The sequence below is a fragment of the Amblyomma maculatum genome, chromosome 4 (genome assembly GCF_055883805.1).
Source record: "Amblyomma maculatum isolate TAMU_Amacu chromosome 4, ASM5588380v1, whole genome shotgun sequence".
NCBI classification, from domain to species: domain Eukaryota; kingdom Metazoa; phylum Arthropoda; class Arachnida; order Ixodida; family Ixodidae; genus Amblyomma; species Amblyomma maculatum.
In genome coordinates this window covers 24,908,849-24,935,706 of record NC_139347.1, presented here as the reverse complement: position 1 = coordinate 24,935,706, position 26,858 = coordinate 24,908,849, and the positions used below count along the sequence as shown (strand labels likewise).

Sequence of the window (26,858 nt, the reverse complement as noted above, 5' to 3'; positions counted from 1 at the left end):
GCTGCTTCGTATCTTTAACTTATACAAAGCTCTAACCAGCCTGCTTAAAGCGCTGAACTTTGGTGTCACAGTTGTCCGATTACTGGAACTCATACCAAACAACATGAAATGGATATAAAGGCGTGAAAATGAGAATCCAACTCTAAATTATTTACTTATCGCTGGCGCAGACTACGCAACTATGCACGTATACTAGCTTGCTAGCGTCATCCCAAAGTAAATACTCAGCAAAAGTTCCGTGCCTGTACTTGCTTGATATAAAAGCTCCATGTGCGTAGGAATCGCAAGAAAATTCTCCGATAGTTTGAGAAAATCTCCTGTTCCTTCCGGTAATTGCATGACACGATGACAACAGCAGACAATAACAACAAATGCGGAGTGCGCATTAGGCGCCAGTGCGTGCGTCCTCTGTTTTTTTTTTTTTTTTTTTTTTTTTTTTTTTTTTTTTTTGTTCTCGATTTGTTGCCTGTCTTCAGCGTCATGTGCTGTTCTCCTGCAATGCCTGGCTATAGCGTAGCGTCAAGCAATAGACCAGATGGCTGACATTGGTTCCCCTGTCACGGACGTTTTGAACATGTGCTTTTTATTCGTTTATAAAATGAACTTTGTCTCTTCCTTTCTCCCTCCTCGTTTTGCGCACTACCTGCAAGCTGGCGAGAGAAAGAGAGAGAGAGAAACCTTACTGAAAGTCAAGAATCTAAACATGTCCCGGCGCAAAAGCGTGCTCTTCACAAAGCTGTGTCCATGCTGTATGCACCTCAAATGTGGGCGCTGTACCAACTGGCCTAAATGGCCACCCTTGCTATCTCGCCTCGTATCCAGAAGTTAACACATATTACACGCGTTCCTGGCCCTGGCAGTTGTGAACAAGGCCCGGGCAAAGAGTACCACCACCACCACCACCACCACCGAGTTCGCTGCGCCGGAGTGGGGCCAGCAGCAGCAGCGCGGTGCCGGCGGCCGGCGGCGTGCCATGACCCTCGAGCCGGACAAGGGGACGCCCCCCTGGGCCGCCTGCGGCTCTGCCCAACGGTGGTGACGCAACCCGCGCCGGCCCCGATGGGGGAAGTGGCCTCCAGGACCGGAATAGTGACGCCGCCGCCGCCGACTGGAATGCGCCATCGGCGGCAGCCGAGAAGCAGCTTCTCCTTCCGCACTGTGCATTGGCCTGCACTTGGCACACACGGCAGCGGCCGCCGACACGGTCAGTGGCTCGCGGGACCCAATGCGACCCTTGTTTATACCTACACCCCACCACTATATGCGCATCCTCGACAAGATCGCCCGAGTGCAGCAGCCGTACGGCCGTCGTTAGTAGTGAACAGTGGCAGACCTTTTATAGGCTGAAGTTAGGGAAGACCGCAGATTGTTGGGATTCAGCTAAAGCGTGGTATGATAGAAAACAACGTCCAAACCGAAACACGTCTGTCCGGTACATAATTGTATAGGGCTGCAGCCAAATGCGAGGTTGTAACAAAATATACGCACAATCGTGGCGGTTTTGCATGCTGCAGACACAGATGTGATGCTCGCACAGATGTTACACGCACGCAGCTCGCCTACGGTCAACTACGCCGCATGCATGAGGAGAGTGAGATAAGAGGCTGAAAAGTACAAAATGAGAAAAAATAAAGCGGGTCTGCTATGGAAATCTGTACAAGGACGAGCAGCTCACGAGGATCCCAGAAGCCTGCTGCGAGGGTTTTGTTAGCGTTAACCACAATGGTAACTCCGTGCGTGGAAGCTATCTGGTGTGTGTGCGTGTTCTGAAATGCCATGTTGGCTCCAACATCGGACAATAGCGCCTTACCATTGCATAACAGTCACGAATTCATTCCACGTATGCGACCAGTCTGGCGGACCAAATGACAGGCTTTACAGGACTCCAGTGTACGATCGCGAATGCAGACCCAGTATGCGGCACGGTATACCACTGTGCACGCGAACAAGATCGGGCGCAGCAGCACGCGTAGCAGCGGCTGCGATGTGGACGCTCGCGCCATACTGCGACCGAATCCGCCATCTAAACGATGGCCCTTTACATGTTTTTACATACCCGAGCAATGCGTGTGCCGCATGAGGCAAGCTTTTGTTCACGAAGCCCTATCGAGCCACGCTATTGAATAATAATAATAATAATAATAATAATAATAATAATAATAATAATAATAATAATAATAATAATAATAATAATAATAATAATAATAATAATAATAATAATTAATAATAATAATAATAAAGTAGGATGGACAGTTGGGCGAGTTGGTACAATTGCATAGTGGGTGGAACAGCGCGAAAAGACGAAACACAAGAAGAAGACAGACAAGCGCTCGTCTGTTGTGCGTCTCTTCTTGTGTTTCGTCTTTTCGCGCTGTTCCACCCACTATGCATAACAATAATAATAATTGTAATGACGATTACGATACTCCCCAAAGCGAAATCTGAGTGCGTCTATATCTAAAGGTTTTTCCTATACACTGAGGCGAAGAATTTCAGAGATACTTGTATGTACTACGTATGTGCTTTCGAGCCACAAAGCATTCTTTAATTTTCTCACGTGCCAATTTCCCAGAAAAATAAATAAATAAAAAAAAAACATACTCTTGGGTCGTGACTCTCTCGTGCTTTTTTTCGCTCGGTACACCGACAACGGCGACACGGCTCAACCGCCCAACAGGCGCATAAGATAGCTGGTTCGTTAGTTTATGGGGTTTAACGTCCCAAAGCAACTCGGGTTATGAGAGACGCCGTAGTGGACGGGTCCAGAAATTTCGACCACCTGGGTTTCTTTAACGGGCGCTGACATCGCACAGCACATGGGCGCCTTGCTTTTCGTGTCCATCCTTGCGGATGGAGCCGCCGCGGCCGGGATTCGATCCCGCATCCTTGGGTGCAGCAGCCAAGCGCCCTAAACACTGCACCACCATGGCAGAGCGGGCGCATGCACAAGAGCTGCGATCTAATAATACTCGAATATTAGGAAACTACCGGCGTAGAAACTGTCTTAAAGAAAAAAGTTCAGAGTCACGTAGCGAGAGAAAAGAGATGAAAGAATGAAAGATTCGCGTTTGGGAAAAGACCTTCTTGAGTGCCCTCAAACTATAGCTTTCCGACCAAAGCGGTGGTACAGCCTCAATAACTCTTAACGGGCCTTGTAACCGATAATAAGTCCATAGCCTGGTAGTTCTTCGTAATTCGGAACGCTAAACAGATGTCAGGCTCTGCGGGTCCCCCCATGATGCACGATAGAGAGCGGTGCGAGCGCATGCGACTCACTGATAGTGATTGCTATCGGACGCCAGAATTGCTCTGGTTTGTTCAGCCCGGCAAAGGGTGAAATTTATGAGACTTCACTCCGTCAGCAGTCCGCGTTTCCCCAAAAGCGCTCTACTGTGGGTGTTCCAACTCCAGGGTTGTGTGGGCGGAGGTCGGAGAGGGGTGCCAGAGGGAAAGGCGAGGAAGTGTTAAACCTTTAGGAACTGCCTGAAGGCCCTTGGTAATCAAATCATCAAGGGAGTTTAGGAGTTGCTTAGGGCTGTTCGGTTAGAAAAGCCTGCCACGCTGGTCATTTTGTTCTGGTGCACCGCTGCGACCCTGTATATTCCCTACAGTGGTGACTACGGCCTATCAGATGACACCGGTAACCTACCACCCTCAGTCGACCTTCCGCCTGACGCTACCTTGCGCTCACGGGACGTCGCAGGTATCCAGCGCCGCCTGCGGACGTTCTGGCCCAAGCAGCCACAGATCTGGTTCGCTCAGGTAGAAGCCATCTTCCACACCACGTCACCTCGGAGGCATTTCGGTTTCATCAGTTACTTTCCAACCGGCCGCTCAGGTGGCTCAAGAGGTGGCGGATATCATTATTAGACCCTTGGGCGATACTCCTTACCACCGACTTCAGAAGTGAATTCTATAGACCACACCCTGCGCCCCTCCAGCAGCTGCTCACGTGCGAAGAGCTTGAAGAACGCCGTCCCTTCCAGCTACTCACTAGCATGCGGCAGCTCCTGGGCGAAATCAGGAGCGCCAGTAACTACCGATCGCATAGTAGCTATCACCTTTGGAGCGAACGGAGGAATGCGACACTGAAAGTGCGATGAATTGGCGCACCGCAAAAGTGCCTCCAGCGGGAGCGCTAAACTGCAGATGCAATTATTAAACTCAAGCATCAAAACTCTACATCGGAAGTCACTTGTGCGGAAGAGCGCTGTTTCATAAAAACTGCGGAAGACGAGAGTGATAGACCTTGTATAACTCCTAGTTTATTATCACGCATCAGCTAGAAACGGTCACGTTAAGCGTGCTGCCTTCGGCAGAGATTAAGTGACGTGCACCTTATTATTAACAATAAAAAATCGTCTTGCAATTCGGCTAAGCGACATGCTCATCGGCAAAGAAAAGGGAATGAACACATGGCGGAGCGTACCTGCCGTAACGAAGGCAAGAGGGAGATGGTTGGCAACCTTGTACAACCCGGAACGCAGAAAGGGAAATAACCGCTGAAAACACGAGGGAGAGAGAGAGAAGGCAGGGCACGAGCAACATGCGCGCTCACGCGAAAATGCACACAGCCACCGCAACAGTCGAAATGTTCGAGGACGTAATTATAGCCGTGCTCTGTCACGTTTCACGTTAACGCATTCCCTCGGCTTTGAACTGTAACAGAATGCTTTGGCTAAGATAAGAGCAGTGCATGCTGATAACCAGGGATAGTTAGTTTGGGCACGCCAAACGTCCCCACTAATGCACGTAAAATATAGCACAATGCAGGCGCGGTGCTCGCGGTTATGATTAACGTACATTACCTCAAAGGCCTGAAGTAGTCATTCGTTTTAAGTATCATAGGCAGAGTCGTGACTGCGCACTCATTTGGTTGCCCGCAGTGCAACACGTTCGCAAATAGAACGCAATCATATCGCTACAACGCTACCATTATGCAATCTATTATGAACAGTCCACGGCTTAGTGGCACGAGAGATAGAACAGTGTGATAGCTAAGACGGCAATATTTCACGGTTTGATACCATCAGGAACCATAACACGCAAGAGATACATCCATAAAAGGCTATCATTTATACATACGCTGAGGACAAAGTGCGCCCTCTATATGGGACGGTCACGAAAGCCAAGAATCACGTCCGTGGCGGGCGACGCAGCTGGCCAATACTTCCCTGCAAAGATTTAGACTGCACGCTCACTATACATACCGCAAAGCGCCCCTGCATATTTTCCCTTTCCCTCCCATTTTTGTCCTTTTCTCTCTACATGCGGTGCAAATTTGTATGCATATATGTGGACTTCAGTCAGAAATATGCCCTTTGTCAGTAGCATGACTGAGACATATCGTAGTAATGTAAGGTAGTGAGGAGCACCCAGGGTCGAAATCGACCACGGAGGCACATAGATGTACCGTGAGATGTCAGTGCACATTAAAGAACACCGAGTGGTCGAAATCATCCGGAGCTCTCCGCTATGGCGTCATTCATGGCCCGAGTTGCTTTAGAACGTTAACCGCATAAATAAAACTTAATTAGTTACACATACGCTCTCATTTTTCTTATCTGGCACGGATCGCGTGTAGAGTCTCGGAGTGCGCCTGCTCCTCGGCTCACGTTCACTCGAGGGCCTGCAGGCGCGTGTACGCGCAGCGCGATACAATTACACAACTGGAAGTTGCTTTAGTGCGTGATATTTATGAAGAACTGGGGATTGTTTTTCGGAAACCCAAATGAAAATAAAAAAGATTATGTTGTTTCTTAAATTCGAATCAGAGTGGTTCATTTACTTATATTCTTGAATTTCGGACAATTACAAAGCAATCGGGAGGACAGATTATTCCAGAGCTACAAATTTTTGCTGGAATAAAGATACTGAAAAAAGGTTTTGAATGGCAACAGCTTATTGGATCGTGCCAGAATGAGCATTTTCGGTATAGGCTCTCAGCTTTATATTAGCGTTTCTAATTTTGAACAACGTAATGCAACACTTTTCTAGTTCCTAATGTTTTTGAGGTACTGAGAGTTCTTGAGGGTGATTCGAAGATGTGCGTTTTTTTTTTTTAATTGGAATCGAAGTTGTCCTTTTCTGCTGTTTTCGAAATTGGTCGAATTTGATGCGTTGTAGAGAAAACATCATAAAGTCTAGAGCCTCAAATTTTGCCTGAAGTTAAGAAAAAAAAGACCTCGATAATAAAGACAAAAAAATTTTAGTGACAACAATTTAATGTTTCGTGCCACACTGTAGAATTTTCGAAGCGCATCGCTCCTGGAGCAAAGTTTGCAAGTTTTTTTAATAAAACAACTTTGACAAGAAAAAATGTCCTTAATAATTCTCCTACAAGGAACGTTGCATGGATTTCTTGAATAGAAAGTAACGTTCGAAAAATTTTAGTGTGCAAGCAGCGGGGCTCCAAATTTGCAACTTTTTTAAATTGCAAAAAGGGCGTTTTTATTTATTTTTTTTTTGCTCTAGTAATATACGCTTTTTTCCCCCGTGAGAACTACTGCGTAACTTGCATAAATAAGGTTCATTCCTTTGTGTCAAGACATTTGCCCGGCCACCACATATAAAAATTTAATTGAAAGCAAAAAGCAGTCATTGGACCTCGATTACCGTTCTTATCTGAACACCTATAACTGTGCTCATATATTTAACTGTAAGCAATAGATACGCAATCATTGCATAAATTTGAATCTGCATTTATCCGCGTCTTCTAGTTAGCGTGTATCTGTGCGCGGTATATATGTACTGTTCCTTGTTTTACTTCCGAAATGTCTACATACTATTTACTGCGCACACAATCGTTACATAGTGAATTTTTTTTTTCTACACACAATTCCTCTCTACTATTCCAAGGATGATTAAAATAGTAGAACAGCATTATTGAATGGCAGGCGGCGCAGAAACTTTGCTTTACCGCGATGACGATTGCGCCTGTCAACCAAAGCAGGGACCGCGATAACATCGCGCGCCTCGGCTAAGCATTTCTAGACCGCGCAATATTTACAAGGACAACACACTGCCCCGCAACTCTGCGCACGCTGGATGCAGATGCCCTCTGACCGACAATACAGACCAGGGTATATGAGGCACGCTCCCCTTCCCAAGCGGTACGGAGGCGGAACCATGCACTGCGTTTACCGAGACTGACAGCTCCCCGATAATTATACATCAGCACCGACTCGGACCTCGAGGAGCTCGCCACCCACAGACCACATTGCAGTCGCTCACTATAAGCGTGTACACGCTTCCAACGAGGCCGATTCAACCGCACTGCAGCACGAGTCACACCTGCCGTCTCCGCCTGCTGCTGTCACATCATACGGGCAGCTGCAGTACACTCGGCTGTCATCACGAAGGATCACACGTACGCAGTAAGGGCCGCTGAGCGATATACTGCATAACTCAATAGCGCGAGAGGCTGAGAGGGACTCGTCAGAGGTAATCTTTGGCTTGACGTTTAAGACTTTAACTATAGCGTGTCAGCGGCCGTCTTGCCCATTTGTATAAATAAAGCGAGAAAAATGTCGCAAGGGCGATTCATCTCCACTTCGGGAGTGTCAATGCAAGTGGAGATGCATCAACCATCCTGACATTGGTTTATTATCCGCAAGAGCTGGCACGATCGAACTACTTCTGGTTACCAACCGGTGCGCTTGGCGTTTCTTAATGGTTAAGAGGGCCAACCAGACCTGCGCCACTGACGTCGTGGGACGCGGTTTATCATACATACGCCTGAGTTAGTGATGTTGAAACGTAAAAGTCCCATAAGCAACGCAAAAGCCGATGTGAGAAATTCTAGGGCACTGGGTGACTGGACGTGAACGACTGCCAAAAGCACTTACCTTTTTTTTTTTCCTGAAACTTACAGCTTTTCCCGAAATTTCCCTTGTGGTAATGGTGTCGCTGCATCCCGAGCTTAAACTTCGTTGTAAGGGTTAGAAGCTTGTAGCAAAGTCGTTCACACAGTATCAGACACACAAGTCTAGTACATACAGTTAGAAAAAGAAAGCTGATTGGAGCAATTTTCTGTGAAAAAAGGGATCCTAATTGGATATTACTTTTTCACCAGTCACCAAACGAATGGCAGTCTAGTGAAAGCGATCATTGTCCGGCCTATGCCCTATGTGTCCTTCGCGTCTAAGCGCAGTTGTCTGTGTTCTTGTTTTTTTGGAGAAAAGGTAAGTACCGCAATGCTGGTATCCCATCAGTACTTAGCTGTGCGGCTCTGATTTCGAGGCCAACGAAAGCGCTTTACCTTAAGTGTACAGAGGTAACGCTAAGACAGCACCGTTGGTTACGGAGCGATGCCCGAGCGATATCCCACCAGAAATCGAGGTAAGAACCTATGTTGGCCCCAAATGTGTCCTCAAAAGTGGAAGCAAAATGTAACGCATGATATGAAGTAATCAGATGGCGGAATTAGTAGTTATGTCTGAACGTGTATGACATGTGGTAAATAAACGAAATGTCATGTCATTGTCATGGTCGTGAGAACCATTGTAGTCGGTCATTAGCCATAGACGTGACCAGTCATAAACTAAGAGTCCTGACTTAAGACATGGTTAAGGGTTTTTGTTGAGTCATACAAGTCATGACTTGCAGGCTACAAAAATGCTTAGTCATGGGTCCCAATTGAGCCACAAAAGTGCTGAGTCACGTTGCTATGAGAGTATCACGTGACAAGGTTACATGACAGTCAAGCTGCATGAAAATGTTGCGTGGCTATTAAGTATCACGTGACAGTCAAGTTGCATGAAAATGTAACGTGGGTTGCGAATGCCATGCGACAGGAGCGACGCCGTACCGCCAATCCCACACTTGCAGGAGCCCTGCAACGAACGCGCGCCAAGGAACGCCACGCGACAGGAGCGGCGGTGCACCGTCCAATCTTGACAAGAGCACTGGGGGAAGTGAGGGTGACTGCTCGTGGCCCTGGGGCTGGGAATGTACCGGTGGGTGTACCTGTTGTAGGCCGTCATTGCACCCGCCACCGCTTCGGCGGCGGACAATGGCTGTTGCGATGCGCACATTTCTCTCCTCCTCTTCTTCTTTCTTTATTTTCTCTTCTGTCCGCACAAGGCAGAGGTGGTGGCTCGGCTACAGAACCAGTAGCAGGCCCATTCATTTTCTTTTCCTTCTTCCTACAGTCGTAACAACAACAACAGGAGCACTGCAACGAACGCACGCCAACTCCGCTGTGTGGCACGAGCCCATGACGTCGCTAGCAGAAGCAGGCGCGCGATGTACAGTGTGCAGCAGCAACGCTCAGACTTTCGCATTTCTCCAATGAAGTCTCTGCAGTTCTCTCCAAGTTTTCTTGGTGAAACATTGCCGTGCGGAGAGCAGAGCCCAAATTTCGCATCGATCACGTCTCAACAACTCCTATAAACCGGTCAATTAACCCCGCTCCGGGGCTAATCAGTTTGTGACAGGTTTATAACGTGACTGTGCCGTAATACGGCCACTGGTCACCCACCGTATAAGCTGATGGAATGAATTCAAGTTGTACGCGGACTAATGATGATGACACTTGATTTTAGACGGTTCAACGGTGCCAAGAGCCAATAAGAGTACATGCTTTGGGTAATACACCTCCGTCGAGAAAAATAAATGGCAAATTAATGCATGCGTGTGCCAGCAGCACTCGCATCACCCCTCTCCCCCCATACACACACATGCTTTCTATCTCTCTCTCTCTTTCGTGAAAGGAAAGGGGTGTCACAATCGCCGCACATACACTGGGCCGGAATAACACAGTGCGCATTCGGGCGGCGCGTCTCGATTCGAAGGATGTTCCCTCGTTCTCCTCAGCAATTATCTGACTTTTGCCGGATTCACACGCCCCTTCGCCGACGTCACGGAGTGAGCGGCAAGTGGGTTCTTAAGCACGTCGAAGCACTGCAACTGAGCGCAAATATCCTGCCGCCGAGCTTGTCCCCGTTCACGTCGTGTCCTGGAAGGGTGGTAATGCAACGTGCACGCGCATACAATCGTTTTGCGTCTCCAGTTGCAAAGGCGGATCGCCGCAAATGGGCGTGCATTAGAACGCGAACCAGGCGGCTGTTCGACACGGCGCTGCCTATTCAGGACGCCGGAAAACAGCTACGACGCCGGAGGGTGTCTTCTAAACGCCGTGCCATGCGTAGCCTCCTTTCGTATACTTCCTCGGAGGGACTTTAGCAAATCAAAGAATGAGCTGATGGTTCAGCTCTGCCGTTCAGCTCTACCTCCTCTTTGCACTTACAGTGACCGTTGGTGGAAACATTTTCCTCTTACTCTTGGGTCTTCCCTGCGTGAACCATTCTGAAAAGGCTCTGCAGTATTCTTTAAAAAAATAGAAAAAGTGGAATGATGTGTGTTCCTGCGGAACCATGAAGTGGTAGAGTTGATGCTGTTCATGACATCAACTCCTTGTTCATTTTCACCATATGGACTCGATGAAGGGGGCCAGCTTTTGAACTTAGCTGGCCGTGCATGAGGAACACAGGACGCATGCAGCAACCATTTGGCGCACAGAAAATACAAGGCGTCAGCGATATAGTGCGAGCTTGTGCCGACCGTTGCCGAGAAGCCACACGTGTTTACTTCGTAACCTCCGAACGATGTCAATGTAATGTTAAATCCCCGAAATGCATGCCATGATATAACCGCCACTTGGCCTGAAACTACAGATGTGTGCGAATGTTGCAAAATTTCAAATTCGAACTAAATATTTTACATTAAATATTCGTGTTCGATTTCAAAGCTCCACCAATATCTATTTCAGATATTCGAAAGGAAAAGAATTCCAAACACAAATAAGATGTTCTGGAGTGTATTCGCAACCATGTGATCTCCAGCTTGCAAAGAAGGCTAGGCGAGCTCTGTGCACCGACATGTAGTAATGTAACTTTTGCAAGACATGACAGTTCTTTTGAGGCATGATATTTGTTGCAGGACGATCTGGATCTGAGCTAGTTGGTTCATGTCAAAGGCGGAACGACAGCCTGGCGGAAGAGGCCGCAACAGGCCAAGGGCTACCTGCATGCCAGCCTCTAATCCGCGGGCGCACGACTCCCTGTCTTCACCGGAATGCGTGCCGGGGGCGGGGAAGAGGACGCTCATTTCCGATGGAAATAAAAATTGTGTAACCAGCCAAAAATCCTGACTGGGAACCAAACCTCCATTCCTCGGATACCCAGCCGAGCGCTTTAACCAACTGCGCCACGCCCGGGATCGTAGAACGTACACCATAAATCTCCTTGTCTATAGTGAGGATGATAGTAGCGATGACAATGAGGCTGCAATTAGTGATAATTACAATAGTGAGGATGATAGTAGCGATGACAATGAGGCTGCAATTAGTGATAATGACAATGATGACAGTATCAATTACAATCACGGTGCATTTAGTTGATAATTATAATGCGAGCAAACGTGATGCACAATGTGCATGCACCAGCAACGCCTTAGGCTTGCGCATTTCTGCAGTGTAGGTTCCACAGTGCTCTCGGAATTTTTAGACAAAAAGCGTCCCCCGGCCCTCCGATATGCAAGGAAGGGTTTGCCTGATCACCCGAACACTTCCATAATGTGCGCCTTTTTATAGACAAAAAGAGTAACCGTAAAGGTTCGCATGGTCTCTCCATCTTTGCGCACGACTGCACATGCTGCTATTAGGGTGAGCCTTGCAGTTCTCGCTCACGCCATTTTCCGATCAGTACCAGCAGATATTTAGAGCCAGTGCACCGCACATCGTGATCACATACCAGTGCTTGATGTGTTTTGTATGCTAGTACGCTTGCACATTTGTACATGATGCGTTTTTGCAGACTCTGTACTGGGGCAATACAACATTCACAGTCGTTTCACTCTCCCCGATATATTGAATTCCACTCCAACATCGCAATTGAGCAAAAGCGGAAGCTATTTACGATATGATATAGACGATTTGTGTTTGTTTTTTATTACAGAATGTAACGTCCTAAAGCGATTCACGCCATGAAGAACGCCGCTGTGGAAGGAACATGGATTTTTCTTCAACCTGGTGCTTTTTTTTGAGATGCATTGACATCGCACAGTATTCGGGCGCCTTGCGTTTGGCATCCATCGAAAAGTGGCCCCAGCGACCAGGATAATATTTAGAAGGTGCATGGAAATGAAGTGACTGTTTTTAGAAGTAGAATTACACCATTGCGAGATTGTTCAGAAAAGTCCATGCTTTTTGCATTGTCTCTATAGCAACAATCCCCAGTGCTGTACTTGGGTCCTTTTCCACAGCCGTTGAATAACGAGGTTTTCTTCGCGTATTCACCACAGCAGTCTTAGTTTGCTTCTCTTTCCAATAGCCTCCCAATTGTTTGTTTGACTTTCGTGCAGTAACAATCAGACTGTTTCAAATTATTTCCAAATTATTTCAACCAGCTTTGCTAATTGCATCCACTATTTCCTTGCGATGAATGATTGCCATACATACTTTTTTATTTTTCACACTTGGTGCCCCATAGAGCACAGCACCAATCCCGGGATCAACCGCTAGACAAGGGCAGGTTTGTCCTCTGCTACTGGTCATACTAACCGACAGAATGTGCATATTTCGAGTGGCATCATTAGGCCTGCGTTCATGTTAATCATCTATGGCATGGTATGGTATCGTACAGTACGGTATGCTCTGGCATTGTAAGGTAAGGTTAAGAGAAGGTATGGTATGTTATGACATAGTGTGGTGTAGTATCTTTTACATGTGCGGCTTAAATCAAAGGTAAGCTATTTTCCTATTAGCTGTAATTTCCTTATTGCAGTTAAACGCAGACATTTCCTCGATTACGTTAGACAAAACGACCGAGCTCAACGCCCCCTCAATTTCTTCCTCAAGCCACACGGTCTCAGACGCCGTAGTTTACAGCAGCGCCACACGGCGGTCACTATCAAGGGCACGCGTGGTGCACAGACACGTCCACGTGCCCGCTGCCAGGCTGGGTCCAACTAGCGGCGTGGCGCATCAAATTGGCTGTTCGCGTGCGCGCTTGCCTAATGGCCTCTCCATCCCTGGTCAGCGGAGCGCATTGTTGGCACTCGTGTTTGTGCGTGGCTTGTTCGACGGCAGGCTGGCGGGTTTCGGTCCGCTCTCCTGCCGCGTGTAATCGCCCGAGGAAGAGACCGCCCTGCAGGGCTTCCGCCCAGCGCCGCGTCACGCGATGCCACGTGCACAGCCTCTCGCGTCTCCCTCTGTGGCTGCTGCTGCTGCGGATCCTTCCACAGACGCTGTTCGACGGTCAGCCGATGACTACGCCAGGCCGGCCTTGCGGCGCAAGCAGGGGCAGCATCAGCGATGCGGGAATCGACGAGCAGCGCTGTGAGCAGCCGCTCGCGACGCCGCAGGCACAACATTCACGAACGCCGTGAGTGTTGTGCCTCCAGGACCCCCGAAGGCTCCGTCGGTCACGTGCGAGCAGCTTCAGCAGCACAACAGAGTTGGATGATTTGCGCGTCAGCATTTAATTTCTTTTTTCCTGGATGCTAGCAGCTCACGAACTTGGCATCTGCCATCAAGGGACAAACAATGGAATGCTGGCCCTATTAGCTTGTTGCTTTCGGGCCGGTTCATCAGGAAGCAGCGAAACCGCCACAAGGAGGCAGTGAAACTTCGATGCGAGCGCTAGCAATTAAAGACAAATGATCTAATCAACGGCAACGCAAATTGGTCATCTTCCGCTGCACAAAAGAACGCAGAATTGTTCGCCTTTATTATTTTTTTTTTGAATAAATGGCTTTTTTTTTCGAGCAACGAGTAGAGCCCGGCCAGGTGCGTTGGTGCGTTCATTGTTTTTTTTTTTCTTTCAAAAGAATAGCGTGCCCACGTTTACGCCGTATTTTTAAGTACGCTTATTGATCTGATATAGCAAGATTTATCTATGCCTATCACTTTTTCGCCCATAGTAAAAGCAAGGGCGAACAATTTCGGGGGTGTCGTTTTCACAGTACGTCCAATCATCCTGAGCAATGTCAAGTTTTTGCACGTCGTCACATCGATTTGCCCCGCCGTGGTGGTGCTGTGGTAAAGATGCCCAAATACTCTGCCGCTTGCGGCGGGGGTATAGCCAGCCACCGAATTTTTATCTGTTGTAGGCCGTCATTGCACCCGCCACCGCTTAGGTGGTGGACGACGGCTGTTGTTGCGGCGCGCGTCTTTCCCTCTTCTTTTTCTTTCTTCTCTATTGCTCTGTAGCTGAGCCACCTCCGCTACCTCGTGCGGACAGAAGAGATTGATCAATCAATCAATCAATCTCCTCTGTCCGCATGAGAAAGCGGAGGTGGCTCAGCTACAGAGCCAGTAGCAGGCCCGTGCATTTTATTTTCCTTCTTCCTACAGCCACAATAACAACAACAACGCGGTACCCGGGTTCGATCCCGCCCGTTGGCGGTTGCGTTTCGATGGAGTCGGAACGAAAAGGCGTCCGTGAGCTGTACGTTGTCACTGCGTGTTAAAGATCCCCAGGTGGTCTAAATTACTCCGAAGCGCTCCACTACGGGACCCCTTCCTCCCTTATCTTACGGCGCGGTTCAGGTGTTCACGGAACAAGTGTGGCAGATACTGCGCTTTCCTTTCCTTTGAACCAATTATGATTATCGTCACATCGACGCGTTGCATTTGATGTTGCCCAATACCACAGCCGTTAAAACAAATCAGTGCCGGGTTCAAGTAGCGGCAACTAACTACAGGAGACGTCATAATCGTAATTCCGGCAATGCCTACTGCAGAACAAACGGCTCTTACACTGATAAAGCTTGTTTTACTAACTAAAAGCGGTCGGCGGCAGTCTAGGAAACTTCGTATCCCACCCGGACGGAAATCCCAGCCTCGGCGGCCGCTTTTCGATGGAGGCGAAAAGCTAGGCGCCCGTGTGCTGTGCGATGTCAGTGCACGTTAAAGAACCCGAGGTGGTCGAAATTTCCCGGAGTCCTCCACTACGGCGTCTCTCATAGCTTTGGGACGTTAAACCCCAAACCCAAACCAAACCCAAAATTTGCTCGATTAGGCACAGGGAACTGCGAATATTGACACAAAACGAAAACACAAATTCGGAACCAATCCCATACCTACGCATCAGTGGTGAATCGTTTTCTTTATTTTTGATGCTACCTATTAAGTCTGCTTTCATCGCGTATGCAGTTGAGAGCATTCACCATTGGTTCCGTTACGGTGGCCGAGTTGTTTCAGCTTTCGGTTGCTATCTCCAAAGTCGCAGGATTGAACCCCTGCCTCGAAATACTCGTTTAGATTCAGTCCCCCCCTCCCCCCCCCCCCCCCCCCCCAAAGTAAAAAAAAATGCACTTCAGGTGCCGTGCCATGCTAGTGCGCGTTAAAAACCATCAGGGTGGCCGCAACTATACTATACTGCGATTTCTATCCTGCTTTGATCGCACGTATAGAAATATAAATTGTCCAGAAGTTTAGAGTTCGTTTCTTTTTTATTTTATTTTTTTCATATATTAGAGACATCGGCATGATACTCAGAGCAATAATTCGCCAATAGTTTACATGCATATACGTCAGAAGTTTCACAAGAGGAATATTGTTTTCCCTAAATCATTGTGCATATATACAACTCATTTCCTGGTGTTTTGGCTTCTCAAAAGACTCCTGGTATAGCGATGGTTAGCGCTGTGATTGTTCACAGAGACAGAGAAGGAGCATGATGAGCACCGCTGCAAGGTTCAGATAGTGGCGTTTCGAGGTGTTTTCAAGTGTCTTGTGTGATTAGTCTCTCTAAGTTATAACCTAATGAACAGGAGAGCTCCAGATTTGTGGTTCTGAAAACTTAAAAATGAAAAGTGACCAGGGAAAGCGTTCGTCTGTTGAACAGCGTCAGAATACTCTAAGATGCTTGCTGATATACACGCCTGAGGGACAGCTTCTTTGCTAAGCGCCGATTTTCGCATGACGCCTTCGAGCTTCGCGGCATCGCATTTGCTCTATCGTTAGCTGCACTCTCTATCCGAGCGAGTTTTGGCTTTTGGATAAGACAGATGACGAGGCAATTGAGCAGCAGAAAAAATCGTGAAAGAATATTAATAACTCTCGTATGATATCTGTATATGTTCCAATAAATCAGAGTGTCCTGAACGACGATGTCGTACTGCCATGCTAATAAGCACCGCGTAACATAGATCGTTTAACGCTTTTTTTTTTTTTTTTTTTTTCACCTTTCAGACAGGCTAGCATGATGTAATAGCTCAACCCCGAATTTCATGGGACTGAACGACGATAGTAAATTAACACATATAGCGTTTTTTTTTTTTCTAGCACAGCCGTCCATCACAGCTGGAAAAATGTCATATTTTCGTGCCCTGTAAACCACGTGCCACTTTTCTTTTTCTCGTTTTGCGCCGCTAGGGAAAAGGCCAGAAAGGCCAGTTTTATTTTTCTCCAAAAAATTCTCGGTATTTTTTTTGAAGCCCACCTTTACATGACCTCGTAGCGTGCACACGGTATCTGAACGTTAAATACCATGTACTCTCGTATCATCACTGACCATACTGCGATTCAGCGCGTCTTATATTACAGCACGGAGCTGCTTCGGGAAACCACACAAGAAATGTCCAAACAGAAGATAATTAAACATGCGCGCGTCCACAGAAACCAACACGATACACTTGTAAGGTGCACGGCATGATCAAACAGGTAAACGAAGTTCCACTAAACCTCTGGAAGAGTTCCTCTTACCAGCTCTATACGACCTTATCGATGCTATCCCGCGAGCTATAAAAGAACCGGCGCAACCACGCGCCATTAATTCCTTTTCACGAAACTCCATTCGCAGTCAGGTCACGTTCCCGACCCAACTCACTACCGTTATTGTTAGCCCTGAGTCGGCCCCGCTCAGTTCCTTACACGCGTGCTGATTTTCTGAAAAGAAGCAACGACGACAGGAAAACGGGCGAAAGAAGACGAAGGAGGAGGGGCCGCTTAAGCGGGTCCGACCCATACGCTATCTAATGATGCAACGGACGATACGATGATGACTAATGGCGCAACACAACCGATCCGCTTGTCGTGCGGCTCCTGAATAAAAAAAAAAAAAAAAAAAAAAAAAATGAACGACACGATGCCTTGTTGTGCAACCATGCTGTGGCGCCGTACGTAAGTGCCGTTAGAACGATTCGCGACCTCTTTAAATACCTGCACTCAACAAAGAAGCAAAAAGAACATCAAGCGCAGACGCTGGGAAAAGGGAGAGGTTGGAGAGATTGGGGTCTTGAGTCGTTAGGATTTCGAACTGCTGAAAAGTCTGTTCATGACTCTCGCCAGTTCTCAAAACGCGGCTGACGCGATCCATTTAAGTGGATCAATAAAGAAACCAGCGTTTATTCTTCCTGGTTCAAATCTCAGTTAATGGTGTACGGTAAATAACGGACGTCCCTATGTATCGGGTGCGTGTATGTGCACCTGCAATGTCTAGGACACCTTTTTGTGTCATTAAAAAATGCCTTTGCAAAAATACACCGCGTACGGGCGTATAGCCTACGTCGTGTATAGCCCAGCTTTTGTGGGACTCGTAGGAAGCCCAGAGCCCCAGAGAGGTCAGCACTATACTTGTTTGCATTGGATGAAGCACGTGCGCGAGGTCTTATGCAACGGGACACGAAGAAACAGCAAATGTAAAATAAATTCGACTCATAATTGATAAACCGCGCAGCGAAATAACAGCACGGCTACGAAACAGCACGTCGAAATAAGCAAAAAAAAGAAAAGAAAAAAAAAAAACCCGGTGCGAAAACAGTTCAGACCAGAACGGTGCAGCTTTGGCGAATTTCTTTCGCCGTGCTGTTTGACGTGCGCTGTTCTTTCATGGCCCCAGATAGGAAAATTTTCGCGGAGCAGAGGATCGGAAGGTATATTTCTGTTTCTCTTCCTGCTAGAGTGCAAGTTTCATCGGTCAATTTAAATCGAATATTACTGGTGATATGACAATAACGAATTTCAGATCTAAGGACAATTAAGCGAATAGAGAAATTTATATAGCTGGTATTTTTCAAGCCGGCTTAAATTATGCAATAAATTCAATGGCCTCAGGTCACCGCCGCTTAATACCGCTTTGGACTATCCGCCGGTATATTAGTACTGTTAAGTGATCACGTTATCAAACAGTTGCTAATAAAGCGAATATCAGTCGTGATTACATCCGAGCGATTTTGATTCTGCTACGACACCCCCCCAGCCCTTCCAAGTGGATTCCTGCATAACCTATACAGTTTTTTTTTTCTTTTTTTGTTTGCTGGCCCCCGTCGACCATGCCGATATGCAAAAAAGAGGCGGGCTCCGCGCTCGCCCGCTGCGTCTAGTCAGGAAATGACATTCAGGAATTCGACGCGAAGGACGAAGGCGGCGGCGGCGGCGCGCTTTGCTTTCGAAACGCAGCTGCCTTTCTCTTTCAGCCCGCTTCGAGTAGAGGTTCTTTTTCTTCCTGAAACGCCATCCGCGTCAATTCTGTGCAGTGGTGCGGTACACGGTGCGGGGTTGTTGCACAGACAAAAAAGCCGCGAGCGCAGCAGCAGACTTGAGAGTCTTGCTTGTTGTCAATGACCCGCAGCTAGATCAAGGCTGGTATCGTAACAAGGAACACGATGTCTGTTATTTTTTTCGCCGTAGAAGTGAGCAGGAACCACTCTTTATCGTCAAATACGAACGCATAGCTATAGCTCACCTGGCGCTGCTGCGAATTAGGTATGACACGGGCCGCAGCCTGATGGGAGGCCACAGGCATACGTGTACGACACTCCCGAGCACGTGAGAGCGCTATCCTCCACTTTGATTTTTGCAAGACCGGAAGTCTTCGTACGGTGCCAACTGAAGAAGGCGCCATGCAATCCTTAAGCATATGGTGCGCCTCTGTCCTAGCACCTCTGCTTAAGGCGGTGACAAATACTACTCGGCCGGCAGACGCCATTACGTTTCGCGGAGATTGTGCAGAGCTTTGGCGTCGACATTAAACTTTGATAAATTTTCTGCTTGATGTAGGAGTTCCATGCCTGGCAGCCGCGTTGAACGATCTCGAGGTCTGGTCAATAAAAATTTGTTCTTTCGGAATAGAGTACTGAGGAGATCTTCGACTCAAAATGCTGTCACTGCACTACGACGTCGAGCGAAACTGTACATATAGAGGAATTTTACTTCAGCAACTCATCAGCGCTTCCTCACCCGTAAAGTTTTCCTGCTGCAGATATGAAGCCCTCAGTGCTTTGTGGCGCATCGTTCACAGCTAACGGGGCCTCTCGTGATAGAAGAATGTGTGGCACGTGGACTGATCCTTTACAGCTTCGATAAGTTTCTTGGCGTTCCTGATATCATGCTCAGCAACACGATCAAGCTTTATCAGGGTGGATGTTCGGGCGAGTTGGTTCATCTTCAAGGAAATACAGCGTTTTTGAGACAAGGACAACACATAGAGTGGACAGCTCAGTTTTATTTAATGTATTAGAGGCTTTTATACACTGTTGGAGCATAGACAAAACATGATACTAGCATGGTATCACGACGCACGTTACCACCTATCGTACAACTTAACATGTTTCTATTTTTTCCCCAGAATTCTATCTCCTTCGTCGAGAGTGACATCGATGGATCGCTTACACATTCTTCTTTAATTTCTCTTATTTTTCTGGCTTCTACGATCTCGCGTGTAAAAAGCTTTCTTCTCTCATTCTGTTCGTAGACAGCGCGAAAAGACGAGGACGTAGGAAGAACACAAACGAGCGCTATTTCCGCCTTTCTACGTCCCCGTCTTTTTGTGCTGTCTGAATTCATGGTTTACCAACTCATCTAAGCGTCTGTTTCGTTCTGCTCGTTCACTCGAGATTCTAGCACGTGAAGTATTTCGCTACAAACATGCCGGCACTGAGAGCAGCACTGCAAGAGCTTATCTTCCTCCCTCCCAAAAGCAGAATGATCACGTGTACAGTCACAAAAAGAAAAAAAAAAAGTGCGGGGCGGAGTTTATTAGGTTATCATGCGTGTGCCTAAAGCAACTCAATCTGCGTTTGCATTTTATGGTTAACAGCTGGGGCTTAGCGTCACACTGGCGGCAATGTTTACAAGTTTTCTTCTCCACAGCGGTCTAAAAGTATAGTACTTGCAGTTTTCTAAAGCGGAACACCGCAGCGAGAAACTTCTCAGCTGAAGGCCAGGATCAAAATCACTGGAAACGAATGCTGGAAATTGTTTGCACCTCACAACCAGAGTCGATTCTGTGAACACGAACAAGTTGATACGGTACCACTACTGAAACCATATCATTGATTTGGTTGCCTCTTTATTAAAACAAGGAGACTGGGCTTCCTACACTGCTTTACGCCGCGTGACAAAGAGGATATTCCGCGGGTCTCCGCCAAACCGATTCGACAAAAGTCGATTTAACAACACCGATTTAAAGAAGATAGCACGATTTCCATTAAACTCCCTTATGGTTCAGTGCTTTGACTAACCCGAAATAACGAAACATGTTTTATGATATGTCCCGATGTAACGAAACTTTCTTCGAAAAAGGAAAGTGAAAATAGTAATTTTTGGTATGTTAGTAAAAAACGCACAAAAAATTATTGATAGCGAGCCAACGGTAACATCACGCAGCGCCTTCCTTCCGCTTTTACCAACTGTGTTGTGAAAAACAAGATCTATAATTTTGAATTAAATTCACCAGATGGCCGGTGAAAAGGTGGACGCCCAAAGCCCCTGATTCGACACTTTACGGATGCCATTTATCTCCCGCGGCAGTTGGCCTCAACACACGAAGGCATGAAAGACGTTGGGGGGGGGGTCTTCAAACATAAGAGGAATCCGTGCGGCTGCTGCCTGCAAAGCGTACGCACCCAAAGAAAGATATTCGCCTTCTTTGCTGGGAGATAAATTTTTAGTCCCGTGGAACTCTTCTTGTTAAAGATTTTTTTTCTTTTTTTTTCTTTCTTTTCTTTTTTTTTTTTTTTTTTTAATACGCGCTAACTATGTCGGTTGCCTCCGCGAGCTACAATTCCATTTTCGGAACAATTACGCTTTGCCGGTACGTCATTTACAACTCTCGCGCGAAAAGGACTTGGCAAAGGTCCGCGCTTCCACGTCTCGATGAAACTATGTAACGGACCTCGTGGAACGACGTAACGCGTTCCCGACGACCGCTAACGAGACCGAGGAAAAAAAAAAGAATAAACAAGCATGCGAAACTGGGTAGGGGGTCGCGATGAATCGAAAACATATGCGTCTGCACAAGATAACCCTGGCCGCCCGTCAGAGACGGGTGTCAAGGCCGGCCGACGAGCAGAGGAGCCTACTTGATGGGCGCCAGCCTTGACTCTTCCTGCGGCCACCAGCCAGGAACGCCTTGACGTCAGATGCGCTAGGCATGTATGTACTATGTACCGATCACGCCACGCTGCTCCCGTGGCGGAAGGAGGGAGGTGTTTTCGCCTCGACATTCCACGCTGTTGCACAGATGTTTGGAAACTCTTCAAGACGCCAGCTACGCACTGTGTCAAGGGGTTGAAAAACAACGAGGCGACTACGGGACGCCGATAGTCAGGAAGCAGCGCGTCCATGGTGATGGAAAACACCGGCAGAGAGTGCTCGAGGCACCCACCATATCACCATGTTGCATGTAGACGTCAGCGAGGATTGGTTGAAGGATTGGTAGCTCAAAATGAGGGAGGTGACATGGGGAGAGGCTTAAATGCGTCTAACACGGTGTAGCCGCTATTGTGTGAACGCTGTTTCAATCTGTGTGGATTCCGAGCAAGCATTAGTCAAAGTAAAGAAAAATGATAACAGTGATTACTACAACAAAAATTATTACCGCGCTTGTGTCTTGTCCCTTTGCTACGCGCTGTTTTGTCACAAAAAGAAAATTATGAGCCTGGTGAAGTCCAGCGCCGCCTTGTTTTCAAAAAGAATTGTGTCAGGACGCCCTCACCAACCTTTCTGCGTTTAAAGCTATTACAGTGAACTGGTAACCACGAATAAAGTCTTGGACAAGATATGGTAGGGTTGCACGACCATGGGCTTCGGTGTTTTAAATGTACACACTGGGCGATTATTACACATATCGAAATGGTGTTGTGGCAGTGATTTCGACAGCCTGATTGATCTATTAACCCCCCCCCCCCTCCCCGCCAAATAAATAAATAAATAAATAAATAAATAAATAAATAAATAAATAAATAAATAAATAAATAAATAAATAAATAAATAAATAAATAAATAAATAAATAAATAACGATAACAGCACACGGGCGTTTTTGCAGTCAGCTGTCAAAATTCAGCTGCTGTCACAGATTTCGAAGTTGCGACGCTGTGCTCGGCAGCAGTACGCTATAGTCGAAGTCCTACTGAATATAAGGCATCAGAAATTGAGATTCACAAATTAGTCTTCATCCAAGTAAAATAAGCCCTCTATGCCAAGTGTCTTCAGCGAAGCGACTAAAAAAGAAATACCCGAGCGATCTTCACTGCAGCTTCGGGGTATAGCAAATATATAAAAAAAGAAACGCGTTGAGACGGTGCCTGGTGCCGGACCCGTTTCTCTTATAATCGTAAATTGGTTGAAAGGGACCTCTATTAAAGCATCGATATTGAGCAGAGCTGCACAATGCTGCATATTTAGACGTGTCCGTGATATTTTAGAACAGCAGCGCGTGATAATCAAAACAGCCTTAACACTTATCCAGCCTCAAGCACACCTCCAAATCTGTTCCACATGACTGTAAATAGCCGGGTACGCGATTAGCAACGATGCATAACAGCAGCAAAAGCGGCAGCAACGGTTTTCGCTTTTGCGACGTGGACTACCGGCGGCGTTTAACATTCGTCGCGCGTGTCAAGGCCGGTCTCTTCGGGCTCGCACCTTGCAGGCCCAACGAAAAACATGAAAAACCAAAAGGGCGACCACGAGTAGAGCACCTGTTGTCACGCGGCCATTGTTCTGCGCTGCTAATGCGAGCGTGTGTTATTCACGGCCGACTGTACTGCCCTCGCCCTTTCCCCCTTCCCACTTGGACACGCGGTGGCAGCAGTGACACCATTAAGGCCTGCCTCCGCCACGCGCGAGCTACGCCGTAGCACGTCATCCCCTCCCCACCATCAGCGTCGCCATCTCGAGCCAGCATCGTCTCAGTCGTTGTTGGCCGAAAGGGAGGGTGTGGATGCTATTAAAATGCCTGCGCAGCGTGCCCCGCGAAAGTGCCGTGACCTGCCAGCATAGCGTCGGACTTTCTCGGCGTCCCGCACTGAGGAGACATGGCGACTGTTGGCTGCCGATGAGAAAATGCGAAGCACGCGGGGTGGAGGCAAACACAAACAAACAAGAATAGAGAGCGCAATGTAATGGGGCAGACTTATTGGCGCCTGCTTCACCGGTTCGTTTTCTGTATTTATTTTGCCCTTTCTTGCAGTCTCTGTTGTTTTCTTTCCCCGCAGTGTGTTGTTCCCCACAAGGGTTTCAAGAAGCCCGACATTAAAGCGGAGCGATTAAGAAGCCCCCGGGTTAAGGGCTACAACGACCTCGAAGGAGATAAGGCAGATGAACAGGGCTGAGGGTAGACTCTTATAGGAGTGACACAAGGACACGATAAGGAAGCGATTACGTGGGTAGGGTGCTGTTCTGGCCTGAGACCGCCTGGCCCCGGACGTTTTTAGAGCAGCACCGCGATACAAGTGAAAAAGGAAGGGAAAAAAACGCCCGAGAAAAAGCAGTGGACAGAAACAGATGGATGGGAGGCACTTGAAAAGAAGAAATAAGATGGGCGGAGCGGCGATGGCCCGAAGTGGAAAATGGCTGACATAAACAAGAGGCGTGCAGCAGACGTCGATGCGTAAACAAATAAAATTAAGGGCTGGGCTAACGAGGTTTTAGTTTATCTCCATCCGCACAGACTACAGCAGTAACGATCGAAGTCAATTGATTAATCGAGAACAAGCGGTGAAAGCCTTAGGGAGCCTAGAAATGTCGGCATCATCATGCCCGCCGTTACACAATAGCATCACTCGCTTAGCTTGGTTTCATTTACTCACTCCACTATCGAAAATGAGAACAAGATGACTGATGCAATGGCAGAGCCTGGCAATTAATTAAAATATAACGAAAGCACTGAAATATATCCACTCACTCAGTGATGAAAATGAACACACGTGGGCTCACAGATGTCAACTACCATTATGAAGTCACAAAGCAGGGAACTGCAATGAAAGAGTAAACAAAAAACAAAAAAAAAATTCGAGAACACTTTGGCGACTAAAGTGATGAAAGGCGAAAGCCTGAGTGCTGCATTCTGCTACGCCACTGATCCGCATGTAGCGATGAATGCTGCTACGAGTAAAGCGAGCGACTATACTCTTTCACATTCTGCGAGTGCATTTATTCCATGAATTCTGCTTGGCAGCGACGAGATCGCGCTCCTTGTATCTTCGCAGTTGTTCTGCGTTTATTGTGTGGTTGACTTTACCGAGTGCGCGGCAATGAGTACTTATTAATTAATTAGTTAAACAATCATTAAGTAATTAGATGTAATTAGTATTAATTAGCCGTTAATCAACAATTAGTAGTTGATTAACTATTAGTTAATTATTAGTAATTGATCGTTGATTCGCATATGGCCCCATAAGGCACGCATTCGCGCATACTGTGGTGGTGCTCTGTGATTGGTCGAGACCTCCTTGACGTCATCCCGTCTCGACCAACCAGAGCCGCCGCAAAAGCGTGACACTTTTGCTGACGACAACGATGAGGCAATAAAGGCTTTCGCCTTAATAATTTTCTGAAGGAAGGCTTTCCAAGAGATGGGGGTAAAGTATCAAGAGAGCAAAAATGGTAACATTCATAAATCCGCCTGTGACGGTACTAAGCCGTGAGTTAAAGGAAGAGGCCGATATAAGATGAATAAGACCGGCCACAACAATATACCAGGAACGTGGAACGAAAGTGAACGCCAACGGTAAACGCAGGCGGAGAACGAAAATTCGCGGAAGCCAGAAGGAAGAAAAAAAAAGGAAGGAGAAATGAAAAAGAAAAAGAAAGAAAGGAATCTGGAGAAGAAAGGCGCCGAAATGAAGAGAGTGAGCGAGGCAAGGAGAAGAAAGCGAAACTAGAACTGTCGGAATAAAGGAACAAAGAAGAAGAAAGACGAGGAAAGAGGAGCAACAAGAGAGGCTACACGCGCGCGCGTAAATATAAAAGAGCGCGCTTTTTCTTCCCTTTACGCGCGCATTCCGTTCCGCCAAGCGCGGGACACCCCTCGCCCTCTCCAACCAGCGTCTCCCGTCGCCATCGCACACCGCTTTATCGTTTCGTGCCATCGGAGGCACGTAATCTTTTTTTTTTTTTTTTTTTTTTTTACTCTTTGACGCGTCCGCAGCAGGGACCCCCCTTGGGCAGCAGCCGCAGAGCGCTTGCTTGGGGCGAGAAATCACCGGCAAACCGCAGACGACGACGCGCCGTTCGCGCGTTTTCTGTTTCCGAAGAAAACGAAACGCTTCCCCATGGCGCAGACAGACGGAAACCGATACTCGGAAAGCTCCTAGCTGGTCGCGCGCGATTCCATGCTAGCAGCAAGAGAGGGAAAAAAAAAAAAGAATAATACAGAACAAAGAAGCTCCGCTCGGGGACAGCTAGCCGTCGTGGAATGAGCGTTGGCACGCACGATGGGAACAGGCGGAAAGCGTTTCCTTGGTAGACCTATACGTGCACGCGGAAACCGGTGTTTCGCCCGTTTGGCTAGAACCCATGTGGGTCCCAATGCGGTTGCGGCATACTGAGGAATGCGCCGCTGAGGGGCAGATAGCCCGTGGAGATGTGACGTGAGAGAGGAGCATGCACGTATCACTCGCACAATTAAAAGATAGTGGGAAAGAACAGAACAGGTTTCCGAACAAAAGAAACTAGTTTCGTGACCTAATTAGCTAGCAGGCATCAAACGTCGCGCAGTTCCTGCCGAATGACAGCTTAAAAACATGCAGTTGAAGCAAGCTATTGCGATGCCAGTGAGCCTTTTGTAAAATGTCGAGGCTCCCGTTCACATGGAGACGCCGTCGTAAAAAGCAAGTCAGGATTGATCGAAAAAGATGGACATCACATGTGTAGCGGGGATTTATATCTGTATCCTGTAGTCGTACACATAATCTAGCAGCTTAACGCTTGTGAACTTTCGTGATGCTAGAGACGAAATAATTAAGATGGTATGTTACATATCGTAACCATGCAGAAATTCATAAAACTGCGAGAGATTCGAAACATCAACTAAATTATCATTCGCGTGCTTGCAAGCACCATCTCTGAACCATGTTACCACTCGGTGGCAGTACCGAGGGATGAACTCGTGGTTTAACCAGGAATTTATATTTTCGATTGATCAAGAAAGTCAGGTTTTCGTAGATGGTGTAGCCATACTGTGCCTTTTTGTTGCTACTTAATGACATCCGTTTGGTGTGTCTGAAGTCAACATACTACGTTTTACGACTACGCCACATCCTCACAGACAGGTGTTGGTGGCCATATGAACTTAAGGCAGCTAACGTTTTTCTCTTTCAATTAATTTCAGCTACCTTGATTCTTTATTCTTGTTTCAGTCACTTTTAAAATGCGTTCTAAACAGAAAATCACAGAATCAAAGAAGAGGCCGCCATACTTGATGGTAGCGCCGCAACATGCAGAAACGGTTGTTGGTTTGGTTTGTGGGGTTTAACGTTTCAAAGTGACTCAAGCTGTGGTGGAGGGCTCCGGATATTCCGACCATTTGAGGTTCTTTAAAGTGCACTGACATTGCACCGTTGCCTTGCTTTTCGCTTCCATCTAAAAGCGGCCGTCCCGGCCGGGATTCGATCCCGAATCCTTGGG

At 47.3% G+C, this 26,858-nt stretch overlaps 2 protein-coding genes across 6 annotated transcripts in view; one reads left to right on the top strand and one right to left on the bottom strand.

The window, feature by feature from the left end:
• The window catches only part of LOC146190524 (uncharacterized), a 92,229-nt gene extending 79,934 nt beyond the window's left edge, over positions 1 to 12,295 (top strand). For 3 of the 5 annotated variants that reach the window (XR_014706553.1, XR_014706551.1, XM_084600917.1), the window contains one exon: positions 11,958 to 12,295. The gene's annotated coding sequence lies outside the window, so the exon portion shown is untranslated. Of the gene's footprint in view, positions 1 to 860; positions 2,107 to 11,957 lie in introns of those variants that run through there. The other 2 variants (XM_084600920.1, XM_084600918.1) reach the window with 1 other exon arrangement.
• LOC146190522 (ankyrin repeat and BTB/POZ domain-containing protein 2) overlaps positions 1 to 26,858 on the bottom strand; it is a 99,476-nt gene that overhangs the window by 60,452 nt on the left and 12,166 nt on the right.